The sequence below is a fragment of the Periplaneta americana genome, chromosome 13 (assembly GCF_040183065.1).
Source record: "Periplaneta americana isolate PAMFEO1 chromosome 13, P.americana_PAMFEO1_priV1, whole genome shotgun sequence".
In the NCBI taxonomy this organism is placed as follows: Eukaryota; Metazoa; Arthropoda; class Insecta; order Blattodea; family Blattidae; genus Periplaneta; species Periplaneta americana.
The window spans coordinates 88,787,766-88,804,115 of record NC_091129.1 but is presented as its reverse complement, the minus strand read 5'-3'; the positions used below and the strand labels follow the sequence as shown (position 1 = coordinate 88,804,115).

Below are 16,350 nucleotides of genomic sequence, written 5' to 3'. Positions count from 1 at the left end.
GCCGGAAGGAAGTGAAATAGGGAGAGGAGTAGGCTACGTTAAGGATGCCCTTTATCACCTATCCTGTTCAACATCTATTTGTAGGATTTAGTGAAGAATATGGAAGGGGTGATTGTAAGCAGAGAGGAGATGATATTAAGGGATATGCTACTGGAGCTAAATAACGGCAGTGATGCAGTATGGGATGAAGATAAATGCAAACAAGACGAAGACCATGGTCATAGGAAGATAAGTAAAGAAGGTAAACTTGCGAATTCTAAATGAAGCAGTAGAGCAAGTGGACAGCTTCAAATACTTGGGATGTACTATAAGCAGTAACATGAGCTGCTGTCAGAAAGTTAAAAGAAGGATAGAAATGACAAAGGAAACTTTTAATAGAAAAAGGAGCATTTTCTTCTGACCTTTTGAAAAGGAACTAAGGACGAGACTAGTGAAGTGCTTTGTGTGGAGTGTAGCACTGTATGGGGCAGAAACATGGACATCACGTAGAAGTGAAGAGAAGCGAATAGAAGCACTTGAAGTGTGAATATGGAGAAGAATGGAACGTGTGAAATGGACAGACAGAATAAGAAACGAAGCTGTGTTGTAAAGAGTGGGTGAAGAAAGAATAATGCTGACATTGATCAGAAAGAGAAAAAGAAATTGGCGGGGTCACTGGCTGAGAAGAAAGTGCCTACTGAAGGAAGTAATGGTGAACGGGAGAAGAGTTCGGGGCAGAAGAAGATATCAAATAATAGACGACATTAAGATATGTGGATCATATGCAGAGACTAAGAAGAAGACAGAAAATAGGAAAGACTAGAGAATGCTGGGTTTGTAGTGAAAGATCTGCCCTTGGGCAGAACACTATGAATGAATGAATAATTATATTTCGATAATATTAATTGTATTGCATAAATGTACTTATTCAAATCACTGCGTCATAATAACCAATAACTATACATTAAAATTATTTAAAGTCTGTTTTCTGAAACCTAAGTACATTTTACAAGTTATTAATAGGCCTACACTCTGAAGAAAAACTATTTGAGCTAGACATACGAAATTTCAGGTTATCTTATCAGATCTACAATAATGCTACCAAGTTACATTTTCTAAGCTGTGACAAAATAAAATGTAGTTATATATTCACAACTTTCGCATTGCTCAGCAACCATTTCCCCTTAGAAAGTCGTATTGTGCCCCAGAAAATTGTGAAGTTACAGAGGAGAAAGATCTCAATGAATCAGATGAGGATAAAGGGATATAGCCTACATAAGGTATATATTTTTAGGTGTAAGATTTAACAATAAATTGGCAAAGGAATCATACAATTTTTTTTTTTAAATTTTGTAAGGAAATTCGGTGCATTTTTTCATTCACTCCATATTACTTTACATAATTGTCGATAATTATTAATTATTTTTAATGTCCTGATATTGTATCTTAAACTAGAGAAAGTGAATATTTATCACGCCTTTCTGGTTTCTGATGAAAAAAATAATGTTGTCATGTATTGTGTTCAAAGGTGGATTATCCCTTAAAAACCTAGAAAATTCCTAAAATGCTTTAAATGTATTGTGGTTTCACTGAGAAACTGTAAAAATCACCCAAATATCTTTTTAAAAACATCTAAATCCATTTAAAATAGCGCGACATATTAAAAAAATGAATTTAAAAACTCAGGTTCCTAGCTATATTGCGTCTAATATTTCTACGATAAGTGCATATTTTATAACATAAGAAGAAAGAATGAAAGAAAGCTAGATAGGAAGAAAAAAGGAAGAAGTTAAAGAAAGAGCGAGAAAGTAGACAGATAGGAAAGAAGGGCCGAAAAATAGCAAGAGAGATAAGACAAAAAAAACAGAAAACAAGAAGAAATTAAATCAATGCCTTAGTAGTGTTTGGTTGTAGACTGTTCAGATATGGCAAAAGAAAAAATGTATCCCGTATCTGCAGGTCTTTCTGCATGGGAAGGAAACTGAAACTGAAAACGCACAGCGAAATCAGACGTGGACAGAATTTGGGAGCGATGACGGGTTGTAACCGGAATATGCAGGGGTTTAATCACCATTTCACCCCTGGTATCGCCGCCCTTGACTTGTTAATGATTTTTGTGTAGGGGAGGCATGTTTTAATGGGCGCGCCGCGCTTCTGGAACATGGCGTGCCCATTATTGGCACGCACGAACCTAATCACGTCACCAAATATCTCGCGCGTCGCTCGTGTGACACGGTCTGTCTCGTATCCTGGCAACTGGGAATTGTCCAGGCATTCCTCGTGGGACTTCATTATCACCAGCGGTTCAAGTCCGTTGAAATGTTGTGGATTAGGCTGTTTAACAAGCAAAGGCAGTCCCGAGAACACAATACCTTTGTGTTCACAAAACTCACGAGGTACTGAAATTCGACAGCGATATTATGATGCCATTGTGGGTGCACCGTTAGCCGAATGAGTCAAGTCGTCAAGTTTTGCCAGGCAGAACTGATCTCTGTCATTATCTCAGCACTTGGTTGTAAATCGTGCCGCCTTCACTCTTGTTCTTCTACCGGCTTTTTGTGCATCGTAGTGAGCCTGTTTAGCAAATAGAAGATATCGCACTAGGTGGTATATATTTTTTTATTATTTAGATGTTGAAATTTTCATATTATATTGTAATTCTCACTTACTCTCTCACTTTACTCTTCAATATTCTTCAAACCTCTAACCCTAGCTAGATATTCGCTCACAACACCATATCACTCCATTCCTAAACACAGAACATCCTTCTACTCTTCATCTTTCACCGTCTCTGCAGCTCATCTCTGGAACTCTCTACCACAACATGTCAGAGACTGTCGGACATTGTCTAGTTTCAAAAATAAATTAAAATTGCACTTTTTGAATTAGGTTCCTTTCAGTTATATGCCCCTTTCTCTGCCATAGTTTTGTAAAAATATAGGCTATATATTTATTTTTCCTTCCTCTCCCCTTTTTGTTCTCTTTATCAGCCGATGAATTTATTATCATAGCCTTTTTATCGTGAATTTTATTTAATTTTCGTATTTCTTTTCTTTTTTATTATTATTTTATTACATTCCATTTTGATATATTCTTCCTTACGTTTTTCCATATTAACCATTTGTACTAAATGATTTGCTTTCACTATATTCCAGTGTATTTTACTTTCTTTTCTTTTCTATTATGGTATTATTTTCATGTTGTTTAGTGTCAATTTTATTATGCTATTATTATTATTATTATTATTATTATTATTATTATTATTATTATATTATTATTATTTTCTTTTTTTTTGTAATATGTTAGTATTCTGTTCTTTAACTTTTTGTTAAATTTTAACTGCTTGTATACTTTGTGACTTGGTAGAGTGTAAGAGAAGGCCCTATGGCCTTAATTCTGCCAGTATGAATAAAGAATTATTATTATTATTATTATTATTATTATTATTATTATTATTATTATTATTATTAATTCTCTGCCGGAAGTTGGAGATCGTAAACAGAATGTTCTAACCATTCTTCGTCTTTCTTGGGTTATTTTGTTTACTTGGTTATTTAACGAAGCGCTATCAACTACTGATGCGCCCAAACTTCTGACGAAGCGGAAAATATGCGAACCACTACTGTAGGTTGGCTGACCTTTCACCCAGCCGCTAAGTCCCAACTCGTCATAATTTCTCTCCGGTGCCGTCACCTATTCTCGATTAGTGGTCGCCATAACATAATTTCTACCATCCTTAATGATGATTTAATCAGACGTGATATTATAACACAATAACTGACTCTATCAAGAAAATCGCATTCCAGTTCCAAGTAACGTGGCACTCCACGCCCCTGCTGGTAGGTGATAAGTACTGCACTAGTGCTCGATTTTATATGTCAGGCATCTCAAGACCAACGCAGAGAAGCTGTTACAGAGAGCAAGTGTAGATAGCGTAGTCAGCTGAGAAGATAAGCGCAATACCCGAAGATAGCCGATCTTTGATTCATGTTAAAGCGTGAGCGAACTAAGTTGTGCGCTAAGCGAAGGGTCCCGGGATCGATACCAGGCCCCGGAACAATTTTTCTTTCAAATTATTCAGAATATTCAGTTGTTTATAGCCTACATCTAATTTATTTGTTCTCACATCTTTTGTTTTCTATCGTCTACAGGTTTATATTGCAAGCGAAGTGAAATCCCTTCCTTGCTTGATCGTTCACAAATATGGTCTACCTATTGAAATAGGCACTGAATTTTCGACTTCGACGGCCTCTAGCATTTCCGGACAAAAGTTTATTGTCAGAATGACTAGCATTGATTACTCCTATTAACTCACAAAGGTCCCACACCTGTGGAGTAACGGTTAGCGCATCTAGCCGCGAAACCAGGTGGCCCGGGTTCGATTCCCGGTCGGTTAAGTTACCTGGTTGAGATTTTTTCCGAGATTTTTCCTCAACCCAATATGAGCAAATGCTGGGTAGCTTTCGGTGTTGGACCCCGGACTCATTTTACCAGCATTATCACCTTCATCTCATTCATACGCTAAATAGCCTAAGATGTTCATAAAGCGTCGTAAAATAACCTACTAAAATAAAACCTCACAAAGTTTGTCGGTCGAACTCTTCTACACTCTGTATAATGTATTTAGCCATTCAGTGAACCAGTTTTCTCAATCCGTAAATGTAAAACATTCTGAGTGCCAGAGGACACATTTGTCAGTTTGCACAATGCATATAGGTACACTAAGAAGTGGTCTTCGCTTCATCGTCGCATGATGGAGTGCTGGCTGCACGACTGTGGTAATTCAGACAGACTCGTGACTCGCTCGGTTACTCAGGGCTCCCCTCACCCTGTTTGCCGCTAATCGAACTTGCGCCCCCCGATGATATCACATCTGTTCGACGAGGGGTGAGTGGCACGTGTAAAAGGGGAGGAAGTAGGAAGGAAGGGAAGAGATTACGAGGGGAGGATCTAGTCGGGCAGGTGTTTGCGCTCATCCCCGGGGTCAACCTGGCTAAGGGTGCGAATTGCAACCGCTCCAGGTGTGGACGTATAATAAAAGTGGCTCATTATAAAAACCGTCCCCAAAGACGGGGTTGTGGAAGTGAGAGGGTACGTAAATACATATTTCCCGATCAGTTTCCGAACGATCCTGAAAAACGTTTGTTGGAGTTGGAATACTCGAAGGGTTTGTTTCAGAGAGGAAGGCACTTACACATACATATGTGTGCCCAGTTGTGGAGGGGACTTACCCTAATTTTAACCATCCGTATTTTACAATATAATAGACAGTTGGTTAACGACTGCGAAAGAAGAGACCGTGGTTCGTTCCCACTTATATACTGGGGAATTTACAAACAACGTGGTTTCAAGAAAGGTTTCATCTAAAACTTCTGCTTCCTTATTTTTGCTATTCCATTATTGTTTCAGCACACATCATCTTTCCTGTGGTGTCCATTCTTTTGGTGTCATTTCATCTGTCATTCTTTTTAGTGTGTCCTGACCATTCCAATTGTTTTATTTTATGAAGTCTAAAATTGAATTCTGAACATCCATTTTTTCTCTAATAATTTCGTTTGCAGAACCTCTTCAAAAGTCAATTTCTCCTGCCACTAATTTTTCCTTTAATTGAAAGTTCAGAGTCTCTACTTCGGAGCAATAATCATAATACTTCTGACTTTTTGTATGTTTAGTCAACTGTCCGAAGACAGGTTTGGCATCACTTATAAGGCAACTAAGCCACGAGATAATGGGCTAGGGTGGCTAGTTCCTTTTTCTCTCCACTGCACATATCGCTGACTAGTAACATATTAGGCATTATATTATTCAGACTTCAGATGTATACAAACAATATTGTTCGTCCTCTGACATCGTCAAGTGAGATGTACTGCCTGATAATAGATGTAGATATCAGCGAGAACCTCAGTCAGAAGTGACTTTTGACTATGGATTTTAAAATTTTAGTTTTTGTTTTGTAATTGGCCTATGCTTATTTAAGAAATCTCCATTTAGTGTGAATATAGTCGACTTTCCTGAATTTATTAATTGTTTATGCTCGACCATGCCTAAATGTAGTAATTATACACCTGTTAGCAGGCCTTTAATGGACCTCATTAAAGTACACCTATTCATTAAAGTTCAGGTATTCCACCAATCAGAAAACACCATTGTAGCAAGTATCGATTATTCTCGGATATTCTCGGATATGCAATCGAAAGACAACTAGCGAAATGTCACGGAGGCTGGAAATCCAATACTGTCGCAGAAGGTTATGTTCTGTTACTATAATAATTAGCGTTAATTGTAAATAATATTAAAGTAAATTCAATTTGTCATCTCGTTTTTCAATGTCTAAATCAATTTCAAGGTTATATAAAGATTAATGTCTATTTTACTCTCTAGATTATATCAAGGTCAATGACATTTGTTTCTCGGAAAAAATCAATACTTTTGCGTCTGCGTACATCTCACAATTTACGAGATATTGCACAAGGTCAGTTCCGCTCCCCAGTCAGATAAGAATAACATGAATACTTCTGAATAATTTCAAGTTAGAAATATGGTCGAGCATAAAAAAGTCGTATGAAACTTGCCTATAATGGTAATTAAGACGCTCATATGAAAATTATGAAATTCGCTTGCGCTCGTTTCATAAACATACTCGCGTCTTAATTACTACCATTATAGGCTCATTGTATAATGTAATATTAATTTTTTTTGTATTGTTTCCCATAATTTGTAATTTTTCATTCCAAGATATTTGTATTCTTCTGCATGTGCAATTGCTCTCTTTCCTTCTTATAGTTTTAAATTTCGATGAATATCTCCAGTACTCACAAGTTTGTTTTCCGCATATTTACATTTACAACCAATTTTTAATATTCCTACTTCTAGATTTTCCTGGTAATGTATGCTATATCTTCATATTCTTGAGCGAAAAGGAGCTGATCATTAACAAATTATAATAACTATGTAACTTAGTTGTGTTATCATCAATTGAAATTCTCATATTCTTAAATTCTTTTTTCCAAATCTGTAAGGTTTTCTCTGTGTAAATTTCATACAGTGTAGGTGTCAAGCAACATATTTTGACGTAATCCTTTTGCAACCTGAAAACCATGTGATGAATGTTTTAGTATATCATCAAAAGAATACGAAACGTTTAGGATATTTGGGTCTTAATGTGTATGGTAGAGTGTTTTTCCTAATTATTTCTGTAACGTCTTAATAATGGTAAGTTACAATGAATTGTGAGTACATTTATAGTGGTTCAGTACTTAAATATGTGTTCCAAGTTTGCTAACACATTAACGTTTTAATTCGTATACGACCCTGTCTTCAGCTGCGTCTTGATGACTTCTCGCTAGCAAGAGATCACAGCCAACGTGGTCCTTTCATCGGAGTCGCAGTCTATCCAGTGCCCTTCTACCTGTTGGGTAATTCTCCATCGCTCCTGGTTACATGGTCTCGGCATTGTAGTCTTAGGCTTTTCACCAACACTACTACATCTGCATATTTATAGAGAGTTCTTAATTCCTATGTTTTCCAATTCTCTAAGAATTATTACATTGAATCAAGTCAGAAATCTTTCTCAAAATTTTATTTTCGAAAGTGGTAAATGATTTTTCCGACTTTTTGGTTAAAGTTCAAGTCTCTGCTGAATATGAAGAGTTCACTGCAAGAATTATGGATGTCATTTGGAATAGATTTTGCAGGAGAAGGAATTGAAAGTTTGAAATGCTTAGCGCTCAAAACTTAACTGTGATTTTCCGATCATTACTGGACAGTGACTATCAGTGTTAATGCCATATAACTCTCTATGTACATTCTATATGTCTTAAGCTATACATTGACAGTCTTGATTCATTTTCGACAAGAAAGTGACATCCATCATTCTTGCAGTGGACTCTTCATATATAATAAGATAGTAACATTACTTCATAGCATCTTTCTTTTATTGTTCTGGAGAAGGGTTTGGAACTTAGGAGTTTTTCGAACACTTATAATAACTATTTATTTTTACATTAGCCAAGAGGTTTCAGTTTCCTTCTCAAACAGGTTTTCATCATTAATAATACAGCCCAGACATTTCAACTGTTTAACTTTTCTATATTCCCAATTGTCTATCTTCGGTGTATTTATATTATTAGAATTTATTGATATTTTCATATATTTTATTTTATAAGCATTAATTTTAAAACTAATGTCTTCTGTCTCATTAACAAGAACTTTGAACAGGTTCTTGACGTCTTCTGTACAAAGAGGTACATAGGCCTATATTAAATTTATAGAAATGTAAGTGGACATTATTTTCATGTTAGCGTTTTAAATTGAATTTTCCATAAGACAATTTTAAAAAAGTAAAAGAGATAGTTCATCTTGTTGCTGAACACTATAGTTCACTAGAACGATATCAGAAACATTATTACCTATTTTAATATTGTATTTGGAACCCTCTATACAAACTTTAAGGAAGGGAATGGGTGAAAATTGGCTAATATTTGGATAAAACTTCGTTTATTTCAGAAAATCAAGCTATAAGTAGTAGAAAATTAAGCTTTAGGCCTACACTTTGACGAAGTTTTAGAACTCTACGACGGTTATGTAATTAATTACGCTATTTTTAAGAAAGGCTGCGATAATTAAGTTCAAAATGCTTGCAGATTTTCGAACTCATTGTCCTGCACTTTTTTTTGCTCACTTCTCTGCATTCACATTGCTAAGGATTGCACAAATTCTATGCTAGGGAGCTGAAATTTTTATTGCATGTTCTTTGATGTATACTTAACAAGTTATATTATAATTTTTTTGGAAAATAAAATAACTTTTGAATAAAAACTAAAATGTTTGTATGCGCTTCGTAAATGTGAATATGAATAGGTTTAATTGCCACCCTCTTTTTACAAGACAAAACTCAAAAGTGTGAGAGCATAGGCATTTTGTTAAAGAAATCAAAGATATTGCTAAAATTTCAAACATGATATACTCAAAATTTGGGGGAGATGAAAATTTTTTAAACTATGCAAATGATTATTTTTTTAAATTTTAAATGACTCCTAAAGTACTGAACCTATAAACATAAAACTTAAAACACATCATTACAGATATTAATAGAATGATGTGTACAAAAACTCAAGTCTCGAGCTTAAAAATACATTAAATAGAAATTTCCCAAGCCCCTCCTTTAATTAGCTGCACTAATTTATGTTTTATACCTTTTTTTAACACTGACCATAAATAATCTCTTCTTACTCAGTCATAGGCTTTCTCAAAATCATTGAAAAGTAGACATAGTATTTTCCGAATTCTCTGAAATTTGGGCACTAGTTATTGAAGGATGGCCATAAGCATTTGAATTAAATGAAATTAAATTTATAGCAGCATATAAAATACTCTCCTTTACAGTCCGGTCTTCTTAAGATTAAGAAATCTGACCTACATGTGTGCATAGAAACTACCATATTCTTGTAAAGTATTAAAAATTATTTTAAAATTATAAATTATATTACCTGGCGTTTCAGTATTTTTAATGTTTCCTCTCTGTAGTTTATGATACAATGTAAATAATTAACCTTTGATGTTGTTGTGTGCGACGGAAGTATGATGTCACGGACCCAGAAATCTGAAACAGGTTGCCCTCGTTGTCTAGTCATGTTGGACCTGGAAGTGACTGTCACTTCGCATAAACAAACAATGACTGGCCAAGGTCAGTGGTCAGTGATTCTGGGACTCGCCATATGGTTCACACACACGCACGCCACTTTTCGGTGCGAAACCTTGTGTTCGAATCTGAAATCAATTATTTTCAAATTTTCTCTTCACAGTTAGTTTAAAACATTATCTTAACAATAATCTTGTAGCTTTTTCATCACAATTACTTTCAAACTCTTTCTTCGCAATTACTTTTTAAACTCTTTCTTCGCAATTAATTTTAAACTATTTCTTTGTAATTATTTTTGAACTCTTTCTTCGCAATTACTTTCATACTCTTTTTTCGCAATCTCTTTAAACTTTTTCTTCACAATTACATTCAATCTTTTTCTTCACAGTTACTTTTAAACTTTCTTTTCACTTTTTTCACAATTACTTTCAATACCGGTATTTTTCTTCACAAATCAATACTTTCAAACTTTTTTTCACAAAGATTTTCAAACCTTTCCTTCATAAACACATTTAAACTTCTTCACAAATTCCAAACTTTTTCCACACAATTTATTTTATTTTATCTTGACAATAATTATTTTCAGAATTTTTCTGCAAACTTACTTTCAAACTTTTTCTTCACAGTATTACTTTCAAACTTTTTCACACAATAATTGATTACTTCCATAATTTTTCTTCACACTTACTTTAATTTTTTCCTCCCCCTCCCCCACATTTACGTTTTGCTTTTTAAAGAGACTTACTAATGACCTGGAGCTGATGTGGCAACTATTGGATGGAAAATTAATTTTTCTATTAAAAATCTAGTATGATATAAATGGAATATAATTCTGGATCCATTAAGAGAAGCTATGAGAGAATATTCTCTTGTATTGTAAAAAAAGAATGGACAGTATTTTTAGTTAAAATGGCTGTTGTCTTAAATCATAAGATCCTGTAATCACAAGCCACAAAACCACGAAGAACTTTGTCATGAAATTAAACGGATGTGGAAAGTAAACATAATACACATATTATGTTCCATAATAATTTTAACTTCAGGCGTCGTACCTTACTCTTTCTAACACAGTTTCATCACTAAGACTACTAGATTTGAATCATCTGATTCTAATCTTTAAGAGATCCGCACTACTTGATACTGCCATATTATGAGAAAAACATGTGGCACTAACTAACGTACGTGGAAGCTCTATCGTTTGCAATCCGTTGCTTATACGCTTTCTCCCATTTGCTTGCGCTGCATATTCCTCGACATTGTGAATTTTCTCTTTTCACTCAACTTCACTCTCGAATTTTTCCAATTTAAGTTATTGACTGTTGATTGTTGCTCAATTGAGATGAGATTGTAGCCTGCTTCGTTACGAATCGTTTGACACTACTGCGATCGTTCTACCGTTTCGTATTCTCAAGTTACACTGCCCGGCTGCCGTGCGACTCGCCAATTCGTGTCTCAACTCTCCCCCCCCCCCTCCGCGTATCGCTAGATGATGCTATATTTATACCTTGAATATTTTATTCAAAGATTCCCAAATTTGGTTAATGAAAGTGAACATGACGGACTCGATGAAAAATTTGAGGTTACCAATGCGATACCGGTAGGCCTACTTTCTTGAATACGTTATGAATGGATGTAAGATAGATGCAAATAGGGCCAAAATTGTATATTATTTCAGAAATGAACGTATTATTCTATTATATACTGTCATTGTCTTACAGTGACTTGTCAACGGATAATAATAATAATAATAATAATAATAATAATAATAATAATAATAATAATAATAATGTCATCATCATCATTATCAAGTATGTGCTAATCAACAATGATTAACCAGTAATTGGTAAGCACAAGGATAGCTACAATATCACTTGTAACAACAATAAAATAATAATCATAATAAATCATCATCATCATCATCAATAATGTGCTAACCAACAGCAATTAGTCAATAATTGGTTAGTACAAGGATAGCTACGATATCCCTTATAATAATGACATTAAAATAATAATAATAATAATAATAATAATAATAATAGTAAATTATCATCATCATCATCATCATCAATGTGCTAACCAACAGCAATTAGCCAGTAATTGGTTAGCAGAAAGATAGTTACGATGTCCCTTATAATAATGACATTAAAGTAATAACAATAATAATAATAATAATAATAATAATAGTAAATTATCATCATCATCGTCATCATCAATAATGTGGTAACCAACAGTGATTAGCCAATAATTGGTTAGCACAGGGATAGCTACAATATCACTTATAAGAACAATAGAATAATAATAATAATAATAATAATAATAATAAATTATCATCATAATCATCATCATCAATAATGTGCTAACCAATAGCGATTAGCCAGTAATTGGTTACCACAGCACAGGGATAGCTACAATATCACTTATAACAACAATAAATAATAATAATAATAATAATAATAATAATAATAATAATAATGATAATAATAATAATAATAATAATAATAAAATATTGTACGAAACTTGGAATTTTATTTTACTAGCATAATTTTTAAATTTATGAACATACTAATTTACTTCTGTCAGCTGTTTCATAAGAATATGCAAGCTGTATTACGTAACGTTGTGGGTTGCAATTAATCTCTATCAATCTGGTCAGATTCGTGAGCATGAAAACGTGCGATCGCCATAATAACTTGTTCACGATGATGAAAGAGTGATAATACGTATATGCAAGTACAGATATCAATAAAAACAACACGGCGTGCGTTTTAATGAAGGCGTAAGCTTCCTTCATCAGTTCTGTATGGATTTAATCGATATTTTGCCAATAAAAACAATGGTGGATGTGCAACCTGGATACGTGTGTGTCAGTTTCTAATTTGAATACGATCGTGTGACGCAATAACCAATGAATATGAATTGCGTTACATTGCACACTGTTACTCTTCATTCTCCCACGTTCCCAGAAGGCAAGGAGGAAAGTAACCATTGCCTATTTTCCTCTTCAATATTGGTATGAAAATTATGTTTTAGTAATAATAATAATAATAATAATAATAATAATAATAAAAATAATAATAATAACAGTAATAATAATAGTGATAGTGATAATAACAATAATAATAATGATTATCATTATTATCATCATAAAATCAGAGAAATTCGAACCCTTGATATTATGCGTACGATCTCGCAATACCTATTAAACTACAATGTTGATAATAGGCGAGTAAAATCAGTTACTTTAATCTAATGACGGCATTTTGTAGAACTTATTTAAATTTAGATGATCGTCTAATATTGAAACTGTCAATTATCTCGTTTCTAACTATAGGATGTGTAGACTACACGTGCTACACCAAAACCAAAGCAACATTTTAGCTTATAACGGATTTGTTGAATTGTGCAACGTAAGAAAGGTTGGAAATAAGTACATCGAAAGTGTGTTTAAATAAACCTGGAATTTGGACATTATGATCAAAGTATTCAATATTTTCAATTGTGGTTGGATACGAAGAATAACATAGACATAGTAAATATGTCGTAACTGCAGCTGTTGCACCATTGATATAAATATTTCTTAAACGTTGTGCTTTTCTCAATAAAATGCATTATCAAGTTAACTTATTTAATGTCCCGTTTCTTAACGAAATAATTCACTTTTGAAATTTTCCCAGGCTTCCTTTGTCAGATATTAGAAAAATTTAAATCATAATTTACATTTAACACACTACTTGAAATATCGAATTTCTAACACTATCATCAACTGCTAATAGACCTCCTTTTATTTAGGCCTACTAAGTCTATCTAAAGAAAAGCAATTTTTTGTGTACACTAAAGAAAGTGCACACCTCTGGATTAGTGGCCAATACAAACGAATAGAGAATTTTTCCCGCTACATGGTGCATGTTTCAGATTTGAAACGAATTCAGCGCTTGTGTGTTAATATAATTCAAGCCTATTTCCCTCAACCATTTACGAAAGTGAACACGCGATGTGCTGTCTCCGATCTTTTGCTTTTATTTTCATCTGTTGAAGACTTTATCAGTTCCAAGAATGTATGCGTGAGTATTATAACCTATTTCAAGTATACCTACATGCTGAATGCCAGATATGGAGCTGCAAAACAATTGCAGCAGCCTTCTCGTAAGATCCACCGTCTAGCCTCAGTTCTCTGCAGTTATCATCTCGAATTTGTTTTTCCCGAAACTTATAATTTGGCATCATTTTCATTGAATACCTTGTCTTTGCAATTCATAACTTTAGGGCCTATATTTCCATTAGCCTACGAGTGAGGTTATAGATCAATAGTGCTAACAATTCCATCATCGATCTCCTAGGCTATTATGAGGTTACAATATTTTAACCATATCTTAAATTTGGGTTGATTTTATCATCTCACATTTAAATCTCCAAGAATGGAGGTATGCCTATTTTTTGTATCCCAGTCATTGACAAGACGAAATTACAGGTAATCCAGTTTTTGTAGTAATGCCGCAGAAAGGCGGGGCGTTCTTGAACTCGTACAAGCATCTGCTGCTACAAGTTCTCAGAACGTATTAACCACTTACTCATAAAGCGATTATTAGTTCTGATATTTTTGAAACTCGACCTAGAGTATTACGAAAGAGGCTCAAAATAAAAACTAGAAGAGCAATAGGCTTAAGAGAGTTATACAATTAAGTCTCAGACCTTGTCTGTAATTAGCGTACGTCATTACACAAAGAGACTAAAACTCAAACCTAATTTCATCTACAGTAAGTTACTTTTTACTGATACATTTAGTCTACTTCTACAGAATTTAGTTTTCAGCGACAATGTAAGTGATGGATATGAATTAAGTGTGTTTTTTTTAATGAAATGTAGGCTATTTAAAAAAAGACTAGGCGCACAATTAGCTCAGCGGCCATAGCGTTGACTTTCAACACTCTAACCCAGGTTCGAATCCCGGCGGATCCAAATGGCATTTGTATTGGAGAAAGACTGTGCTTCGTGGTAGGTTTTTGGAGGTACCTACTCCCGTTTTCCCATCATTAGAAAAATTAAGAAAAACGTAGTGACGTTATACTGTTAAGTGGATAACGGAAATAGCCTATGTAGGCTTACTAAATACATGGCATGATACAATCCCGAACGAAAAATTATGGAAAAGACAGGTGAGCCCAATAGGAAAAGTAGTACTAGAGTGGATCACATGGAAAAAGTAAGAGAGGCAGAACAAAGTAATTTCAAAAAGGCCAGTGGAAGAAGAATTATTATCAGGGATAGGCAAAACAATGGAAAAAAGGAACTGCATGAGCGGAATAGAACTTCATTGGCATGTGTTGTTGGTGCTCTATATTCCGGAAGGAATTAGAGGTCTTACTACTACTACTACTACTACTACTACTACTACTACTACTACTACTACTACTACTACTGCTACTACTACTACTACTACTACTACTACTGCTACTACCACCTCGAGGGGAAAGGAACTAGTCACCCTACCCCATTATCTCCTGTCTTAGTTGTCACATGACTTCATGAGGATGCCTTATTGGTGTCACTTATAAGGCTCAACCCTATCTTGGGACAGTTGACTAAACAACAATTACTACTACTACTACTACTACTACTACTACTACTACTACTACTACTACAGAGTGATCCAAAAGTGGAGTTTGCCGTCAGCCGTCCGGTTTTGTCAGTGCTAGGCGTGACCTCTCATTTACACAGCGTTGTTAAATAACCGCACCTCCTGAGTCCTAAGAGTATAGTATACTTTAGCTACCATACTTAATACGTGACTATGAGATAAGATGTATGTGCAGAGACCCGAAGTATAGTATAGTATAATATACCTGCATTTGTGTCCTAACTGTAACCTGCAGGATTTTTTCAGCATTTTCCTCATGTCAGTGACTTTTTTTTTTTGAAGTGTAGAATTATTTTGAACTTTAAAAATAAAACAACAGTTGTCTCGGGACTCAGGAAGTTAAAACAAAATCTTTCCAATGGTTAACAAGAAATTTCAATACACGAACAATGGACATGCCGAAAAAAGCATTATTACATTGGCAGGAAATCAGAAAACTTGGATCTCCTTGAAAATTTCGAAATCTATATTTAGTAGCATCAAATCACAATGAGAAAATAAAAAAAGGGAAGATAGGAGACAATTATCCCGCTCATTGAGGCTAAATGCACTTTACTTTCATATAAACCACCGGCGTAGCTCAGCCGGCTAAGGCGCTTGCCTACCGATCCGGAGGTGCGCTCGGGCGTGGGTTCGATCCCCGCTTGGGCTGATTACCTGATTGGGTTTTTTCCGAGGTTTTCCCCAACCGCAAATGTCAGGTAATCTATGGCGAATTCTCGGCCTCACCTCGTCAAATATCATCTCGCTATCACCAATCTCATCGACGCTAAATAACCTCGCAGTTGACACAGCGTCGTTAAATAACAAAGTATAAAAACTTTCATATATCACAACATACAATTTGGAAAAGAAGGGTTTTATTTTATTTATTTATTTATTTATTTATTTATTTATTTATTTATTTATTTATTTATGGCTATAACAGGGCAAAGCCCCAATTACAATAGACAGTACAGATATTCGTTTACAAAAAAAAAAAAAAACCATAGATAACATGAAAAAAGAGATGAAACAGATACAAGAGTAAATACAAATTAAAATGGAAAATGAGGAAAGGAAAGAAAAAAAAAAAAGAACAGACAAATAGATACTA

At 34.4% G+C, this 16,350-nt stretch overlaps 1 protein-coding gene across 1 annotated transcript in view; it reads left to right on the top strand.

The window, feature by feature from the left end:
• Positions 1-16,350, top strand: part of net — a 176,237-nt gene that overhangs the window by 48,016 nt on the left and 111,871 nt on the right. The gene's annotated exons all lie outside the window — the stretch shown is intronic.